Consider the following 8,433-nt stretch of genomic DNA (forward strand, 5'->3'; position numbering starts at 1 on the left):
GATCGGGAGGGAATGGGGATTTCGCAGTAACCTTCCCCTGCCATGCCCACCAAGCCACACCACGCCCACCAAGCCACACCACGCCCACCAAGCCACACCACGCCCACCAAGCCACACCACGCCCACCAAGCCACACCACGCCCACCAAGCCACACCACGCCCACCAAGCCACACCACGCCCACCAAGCCACACCACGCCCACCAAGCCATGCCCACAGAACTGGTATTAAAAAAAATTACTACCTAGAACCAGGGGTTCCAGGCCAGACTTTTGCGGGGTGAGAGCATTTGGCATGACCAACTTCAGACAACAATGAAGTAAACAATACCCCAATCAAGAAACTGCCAAAGAGCCATCAGTAAACAAACAAAGAGACCATCCGCACAGACAAGCAAGTCACCAGAATATAAACGGACAGCAAACCACACACTGCTTACTAGCGGTGATGATGTCATCTAGCTGGGTAATGAAACGTTTGCAAGAAAATAAGCAAACTCAGAGAGCACCAAGGACCCCACAGTCCTCCTCCTCCTCCTCTCCCTCCTCCTCCAATCTCACTCCCTTTTAGCCCTGATGATGTTATCTAGCTGGGTAATGAAACGTTTGCAAGAAAACAAGCAAGCTCAGAGAGCACCAAGGGCCCCTCATGTCAACCCTGAGCTACAGATATTCTCCTTTATTAGTTTGGCATGAGTTGGCCTTGTTTCTCCCATTGTGATTGAAAGGTGGTTGGCCATAAGGCGTTCAAATGAAACAAACCAAGAATGCAACACACAGCCTTTGGCAGGCAAAATTACCTCAGCCCTGTGCCAGGAGAGCGAACAGAAACCTCCTGCTTTAATTTCACCACCGAAATACACATTTCTGCATTTTTTTTCCTCTCAACGGGAATCACAATTGTGAAATGAGACGATTGAAAAAGACTACCCCAGCTTTTAAGCTCCAGCTGACAAGAGCGACTTGCAAATTGTAGCTAATTGCAAATTTCAGAAGCCTTGACAGATACCAGAACCAGATGCAATCAATCCATTTGGCACAACCCTGAGGAGGTTTTCTTTAAAAAAATAAAATAAGATCAGATGTTGAATGCACTTCTCCCAGGTTGACTGTGCAAACCATGCTTGCTCATTTGCAGGCAAGGTTCAAAACTTAAAACTTTTCACTGGTTCTCCGACCTTAAATCGGTTGTGGGTTTTTTGTTCACTGGGAAGAAAATATTTGGAAGGTGAAGTTCATCATAATCTACAGGATTAGTTCAGGAAGTACATATCCAGAGAGAAAATTACTTTTTAGGACGCCAATAGGAATATGCTGGGAAACATCCCTTTAAAGTCACAGAGCGGCCAAAAACTCTGTACTACGGGATGGAACAATGGATAGAAACTAATCAAGGAGAGGAGCAACCTAGAGCAGTTCTGGCAAACCTTCTCATCACCGAGTGCCCAAACTGCAATCCAAAACTCACTCATTTATCGCAAAGTGCCAACACGGCAATTTAACCTGAATAATGAAGTTTTGCTACCTAAAATAATGATAAACAAGGCCAAATTCAACTAATTGTTCCAAAAAAATATGTGATAAATGCACTTTTATCCCCTTCATTTTTTCCCTGCTTTTGAAATATTATGTTTAGCAACAGTAAAAAAGAAAAACTTTTGTAATATTGTTTCTCTTTTCCCTTCCCCCTTTCCCCCCCCCTCTTTTCCTTCAGAAGATGTGGCTTCTCCATCACTGGAGCCTTTCAAGAAGAGACTGGACTTGGTCCAGTGCACTTATTATTCCAGTCTCTGGAATAATATTAGTAGGGTTCTCATGCTTGAGCAGAGGGTTGGACTAGATGATCTCCAAAGTCCCTTCCAACTCTATTATTCTATTACTGGTGCTTTGAGAATTAAATACAGGTAGTCCTTGATTTCATTTAGTAACCGTTCAAAGTTGCAAGGGCCCTGGGAAAACTGACTTACGACAATTTTTCACACTTATGACCTTTGCTGCATGCCCATGTTCATGTGATCAAAATTCAGGCACTTGGCAACTGGTTCATACTTAAGACCATTGCTGTGTCTCAAGTTCACATGCTCTCCTTTTGCAACCTTTGGACAAGTACAGCCAATGGGGAAGCCAGATTCACTCAACAAACGTGTTCCTTACTTATCAATGCAGCGATTCATTTAACAACACCAGCAAGAAAGGTCGTCAAATGGGGCAAAACTCGCTTAAGCAGTGCCTCACTTAACAACAGAAATTTTGGGGTCAATTGCGGTCGTAAGTTGAGGACCACCTGTATGCACTGCAGGCAGGAGATGAAAAATCAACACCTTGAAATTTCCTGGATGTTTTAGCATTTTTTTTTTAAAAAAAGTGGCCTATTTCTCAAAAGTTTTGCCATTCACCTATTAAACTCTACTCTCTTGGGCCAAAACGCTGGTGGATGGAATTTAATTTCCTTCCCAGGAAATAATTGGGCAGCCAGGCCTGTGCGTTTCCCCCTGGATTTCCATAAATCTTGGCATCTATTAGTAATAAAGCGGCGAATTCCAAGAAAGAGACTGGAAGATCCCCTACGGATTCTGCCCAATAACATCATCTCTAATCTGAGTCCACCCCTTGAGCAGAAAAACAAAGATAGGAACCAGTGAAGTTGGCCTCAACCTTGTAATGGGCGTAGATGCCTTTGAGCCAATGAAAGGTTCATGTGGGGAGATGTAGGAAGAGAATGAAAGAGCCATATTTTTATGTGGTTTTAAGGCAGTATTTCGGTTCTCCATCCTGAGAAGAGTTGGTAAGTAGGCTGACCAAAACATGTAAATTATATAGGGGTGTGTGTGTGTGTGTATTTTGCTGATAAATAAATGAAGGGAGACTGGTATAGATCTATTTCAAGCTACCTAGCTCTTATCAGCTAGCCATATCCTTGCTGGGATTCAAACTTGGGCTGTTTTTTACCTATTAGGCAGTATATTAACCTCTAAGCCACAAGCTCTCCTCCCTTATTAGCTGAGCCAGGGGAATGATTACGTGTTTTGTAAAAGCACCTGGTATGCCCAAATATGGGAGGGAGCATACTGCTTCCCTTTTGCCTTTCAGCTCCACTCCAGGAGCCTTCCAGGCAGAAAAACCGTGTGGGTGTGGGTGTGGGTGTGGGTGTGGGTGTGGGTATGTTCCAGCATAACTCTGGAACGCCTTGAGCAATTTCAACCAAACTTGGTACACAGATGACTTACTTTCTGGAAACAAATACTGTGGGGGTAAGACACCCCTAATACCCTGCGGTGTGTGTGTGTTCTGTTAAGATACAGCTTAGTGTGTCTTAAAATGGCTTCTACTGTGCTGCTGTAAAATGACTTCTACTGTACGGCACAGTGGAGTTGTCATGGTCCCTCTGGTAAGGGGGAAAATCCAACATTAGAAATTACATTGGGTCCAGACATTTCCCCCCTATAAATAAATACCCGGGCAATGCCAGGTTATCGGCTAGTAATAAATAAGCAAGCCCTTAACTAGACCAGTAAAAATCCAGTGAGTGCCCTCACCCAGCTTATGAAGCTGGATCAGTTCTAACCTGAGTTAAGTTTTATTGTGGTTTAGCAGACTGTGTGAATCCAGCCCATTTCATGAACGTGTGAAACCAAATTGAATAGGCAGCAAGCCACAGGTGTCGGGCCATCTGATGTCACCTGCATGATGTCATCTTGAGACAGGTACCTTCCCTGTTCCGTCCCCAGCTCCCAAGTTGCCAGGTAAAACTTTATTGCCTGAACCCCATCGGAGGATTACTGCATCTTGGATTGTGCTTGTGGGAGAGAAGATAATTTAACCAAACTTGACTGTCAAAGCAATTTGCAATAATTAACTGGCATGGCCCAGTGACACTAAGAAGCCAACTAGGAACAGGGAGAAGGCACGGAAGAAAAAATTCCAGTGTGACCTTGTCTCTGCACAGAGTGCCAAGAATTAGGTGACTTTCCCTGCGCTAATGCCCTTTCAACAGAATAGAAGAACTGGCATCGTTTCAAATATAGTGGCCAAACCAAGTTTATTTTCTCCTGTCTTGGTGATCTGGTTCCCCCAATGTGCAAAGGCAACGTTTGAGTCCCAACAACGGGGACCACTAGCTGCCCAAGCCAGTTGTGATCTCGCCTAGTCCATTTGTGCAACACACACACACACACACACACACAGAGATCACATCCAGACAGAGGATAGAATTCCATCTTAGGAGAGCAACATGTTAGGAGAGCATGTGACAGCCGTGGCAAGGGGGGCGTTCCACCAGGTTCGCCTGGTGCGCCAATTGCACCCCCTACTGGACCGGGACGCCTTACGCACGGTCACTCATGCGCTGGTGACGTCTCGCTTGGACTACTGTAACGCTCTCTACATGGGGCTTCCCTTGAAATGCACCCGGAGGCTACAGTTGGTCCAGAACGCAGCCGCGCGGGTAATTATGGGGAGTACTAGGTACTCCCATGTGACACCGTTCCTGCGCGAGCTGCACTGGCTTCCTGTGGTCTATCGGGTGCGTTTCAAGGTTTTGATAACTATCTTCAAAGCGCTCCATGGCTCAGGACCTAGTTACTTGCGGGATCGTATTCTGCCCCATACATCCCTGCGACTAATCCGCTCGCACAGAGAGGGTCTCCTCCAGGTGCCATCCACCAGGCAGTGCCGGGGGGCGGCGCCTAGGAGTAGAGCCTTCTCTGTGGCGGGCCCAGCCCTGTGGAATGACCTCCCCCTGGATATTAGGAATACCTCTGACCTCCGCTCCTTTCGTGTAAAGCTCAAGACCCACCTATTTCAAGTAGCTGGCCTGGCTCAACTTTAATCCAACTATATCGCTCCTGACATGTTTTTTTGGGGGGGTATTTTAATTGTATTAAATTATTTAGGGGGTTTTAAACATTGTGTTTTTAATTGTTTTTATTCATCAGCTCACCTCCTCCTTGTATATTTGTATATGTATATGTCTTGGTATACGTTTTTGTTATATGTATGTTTGTTTATATATTTATTTCCTATGTTTTATTGTACGCCGCCCCGAGTCCTTCGGGAGAGGGTGCGGCTAAGAAATAAATATTTATTATTATTATTATTATTATTATTATTATTATTATTATTATTATTATTATTATTATTATTATTATTATTATTATTATTAACAAACCATTTAGAAAGAGCACACTAGCATCTTGGGTGAGTTCTTCTCACAGTGAGTTAACCCATCATCATGAAATCAGAATAGAGCTGGAAGGGACCCTGGAGGTCTTCTAGTCCACCCCCCTGCTCAAGCAGGAAACTCTATACCATTTCAGACAGGTGGCTGTCCAATCGTTTCTTTAAAAAAAACCCAGTGATGGAGCACCCATAACTTCTGGAGGCATAGCTGTTCCACTGTTTGATTGTCCTCACTGTTAGGAAGTTTCTTCTTAACTCCAGGTTACTTCTCTCCTTTAGTCTCCATCCATTGTTTCATGTCCTGCCTTCAGGTGCTTTGTAGAATAATTGGAAACCCCCCCCCCCTTCTTTGTGGCAGCCTCTTAAATACTGGAATGCTGCTATCATGTCATCCCTACTCCTTCTTTTCTCTAGACCAGCCAAACAGAAATCCTGCAACTGTTCTTCATATGTTTTTGTATCCAGGCCTTTAATCATCTTAGTTGCTCTTCTTTGTACTTTTTCCAAAGTATCGACATCTTTTTTTGTAATGTGGTGACCAAAACTGGATGCAGGATTCCAGGTGTGATTTTACTAAGTGTCTATAAAGTGGTAGTAATACTTCATATGATTTTGGTTCTCTGGGTCTGTTTATACAACCCAGGATTGTATGAGCTTTTTTTGGCTGCTGCAGCACACTGCTGGCTCATATTTAAGCGATGGTCCTTATTTAAGTGACCATGAAGTTTCCTACTTTGTTTCTTGCTTAACACACGTTAGGAAAGCTTAACCTCTGGGCTTTGGAAATCATGGTTTGTGGCACCATGAACATCTCCAATTGCGGCTTCTGCAGCAAACCTAAATGAATAAAACAGAGTACAATCTAATGAAAACATGAAAGAAATACTAAAAAACATGCCAGCAATGGCACCAGAGACCGGGGAACTGGTTCAGGGGTGTGGCCAGCCTGGGTTGGTGCAAACTGGTAGAAACCCATCTCTAACTATTACCCAAATATTTCTAAGCACTTTCTTCCCTTGATGCCCGATCCACAGCCTTTCTGAGAGGTGGCAAAATCAAGAGGCTGCATCTCTCGTTCCAACCACTGCATTAATCAAGACGGTTCAGCCTTTAGTATCGTATAAATCTTAACAAGCCAGAAAGCTTAAATGAAACATTAGCATTTTAAGCGATCCACTTAGAATAAAGATTAAACTTGACTCGAGGGGGAAAGAGATCGTAAAGTGCCGATAATTTTTAAAAAATCAACATTGGAACTTTTAAAAAGTGGGGAGAGAGCAAACAAATAACCACGGTGGGAAGAATAGTATAAAATGGAAAATGGAAACCACTTTCTGCTTTCTAGAAAGAAGGTAACAGGACAGAAGTGGTATCTCCTGGAGTTTTAGAATCCAAATTAAATTCCCCAAAGACAGGGGGAGAAAAAATAAGGCAACAACGATGACCTTCAACTGTTGCAAAATGCTTCAGCAGAGGTGGAAATTTGTAATATCCAGGAACATTCCCTGGGGGATTTTTTTAAGGCGTGTGAAGGATGATAAACAGAACATGAGTCACGCATGTGACAAAGTAGCTCAAACCATTTTAAGGTTGACCGAACAGACTGCGCAGGAGGAGTTTAGTTAATCTACACCAGGGTCCTCCAACTCTGGAAATTTTAAGACTTGTGGACTTCAATTCCCAGAATTCCCCAGCCAACTCTGGCAATTTTAAGACCCGTGGACTTCAATTCCCAGAATTCCCCAGCCAGTTTACATATGTGGCAAGGAATCAGGAGTGCATTAGCAGCTTTCCCGGTTCTTATTTTTACGTGACGGCAGGTGTTTTGCCACAAACTGCAGCTCACTCATCACGAAAGCTCCCTCCACGCATCCATTCATAAAACCTGTCACAGGTAATCCTCAACTTACAACCGTTCATTGAGTAGCCATTCAAAGTCACTGAAAAAAAGCGCCGTAGAGCCGTTTCTCACACGTACAAATTTTGCAACATCCCCATGTGATTCAAACTCAGACACTTGGCAACCGGTTCATACTTATGACCGTTGCTGTTCCCAACGGTCACGTGGTCTCCTTTTACGACCGTACAGCAAGCAAAGTCAACGGGGAAGCTGGCTTCGCTTAACAACCGTGCGACTTGCTTACCAACCGCACTGCAGTGATTGGCTTAACAACCGTGACAAGAAACTTGTGGGGCAAAACTCATTTCACCAATGTCTCACTTAATCACAGAAACTTTGGGCTCAGTTAAGTTTTAAGTTTAAGTTTTATTAGATTTATAGACCATAGTTGTGGCCATAAGTCGAGGACCTCCTGTATTCTTGGCAACGGGGGTAACAAGACTCCTGACATCCTCTGAAAGGCTGTTGGGTTTCAGAACAGAGCATTGTTTTATAACTTGGCAATGCCGGGCCTCATTCCATCATGCCAACAGGAAGACACAATCACAATAGAAAGCCGGAAGGGAAGATTTTTACCCTGCAAGACAATGGGCTGAGTAAATGGGAGGGGGGCTGCTCTTCGGAGCCCCCCCCCATCACCACTGGCCCTTGTCTGCTGAGGACAGGAAGCAGCTGCTGAATTGCAGGAGGCCCGTCCCAGGCGGGATGGGCGGGTGGGGGATGGCGAAAGAGCAGAATGGGGACAATTGTTGCATTGATTTCCACCCCCCGCCATAGGGAAGCTTGGCTCCTGCTCAGGGTCTCCAACCGTGGCAACTTTTAAGACTTGTGGACTTCAATTCCCAGAATTCCTCAGCCAGCAAAGCAAAGCTGGCTGGGGAATTCTGGGAGTTGAAGTCCACAGATCTGTCCTAACAGACAGGAAGCAGCAGGTGGAGCCAGGCAAAATCACATCCGGTACCTGTACAATTAGCGCAGGAGCCCCCCCCCCAGGGCTGTGTGCTCTCTCCACTTCTCTCTCTATACCAATGACTGCATCTAGAGCACTGCACACCAAGACAACTAGACACAAGAACAGTTTTTTCCCGAACGCCATCCCTCTGCTAAACAAATAATTCCCTCGCCACTGTCAAACCATTCACTAAGGCTGCATTACTATTAGTCTTCTCATCGTTCCCATCACCCACCTCCTCCCAGTTACAACTGCAGGACTGTAGGTTTGTTGCTTGTATCCTTCCAGTTTATATTGATATTGATTGTTTCCTGATTGCTTATTTGTCCCCTATGACCATCACTAAGTGTTGTACCGTTATGATTCTTGACGAATGTATCTTGTCTTTTTATGTACACCGAGAGC

The sequence above is a fragment of the Natrix helvetica genome (genome assembly GCF_964273705.1).
Source record: "Natrix helvetica genome assembly, chromosome: 10".
Taxonomy (NCBI): Eukaryota; Metazoa; Chordata; class Lepidosauria; order Squamata; family Natricidae; genus Natrix; species Natrix helvetica.